The sequence below is a fragment of the Octopus bimaculoides genome, chromosome 29 (genome assembly GCF_001194135.2).
Source record: "Octopus bimaculoides isolate UCB-OBI-ISO-001 chromosome 29, ASM119413v2, whole genome shotgun sequence".
Taxonomy (NCBI): Eukaryota; Metazoa; Mollusca; class Cephalopoda; order Octopoda; family Octopodidae; genus Octopus; species Octopus bimaculoides.
The window spans coordinates 5,549,074-5,549,734 of NC_069009.1; positions in this window are offsets into that span (position 1 = coordinate 5,549,074).

Here is a 661-nt window from a genome sequence, read left to right on the forward strand (position 1 = left end):
GTTGGTGAAGGTGATGGTAATGGAGGTGGTGGCAGCGGCAGCGGTGGTGGTGGTGGTTGTGGTGGAGGTGATGGTAGTGGTGGTGGTTGTGGGGGAAGAGATAGCAGTGGTGGCTATTGTGGTGCTGGCGCTGGTAGTGGTGGTGGTGTTGGTGGAGGTGATAGCAGTGGTGGTGTTAGTGGTGGCGGCGATGGTGGTGGTGGTTGTGGTGGTGGTATGGCAATACATGCATTTTTGTATGATGTATGTGTGCGCGTAAGCTTTTGCCTGTGTACGTCACTGTGTGTAAGAATTCGGATGAGTGCATACATGCGTGTGTGTGTGTAAGAATACATATCTGTGTTGGTGTGTGTGAACATACACGTGTATACGCATACATGCCTGTTTGGATGTTTGTATATATGCCTACATGTCTGTGTGTGTGTGTGTGTTTATGCATGCATGTCTGTCTGTGTGTCCCCCTGTTCATGTGTCTATGAAGCATTGACAGTTTACACCCGAGAAGCGAGATTTCCTGCTTCACTTGTTAACAACTCGGGTGGAGAGAGAGAGAGAGAGGGAGAGGGAGAGAGAGAGAGACAGAGAGAGAGAGAAGGAGAGAGAGAGGGATTGTTGTGGTGGTGGTGGCGATGGTGGTGGTGGTGGTGGTGGTAGTGGTGGT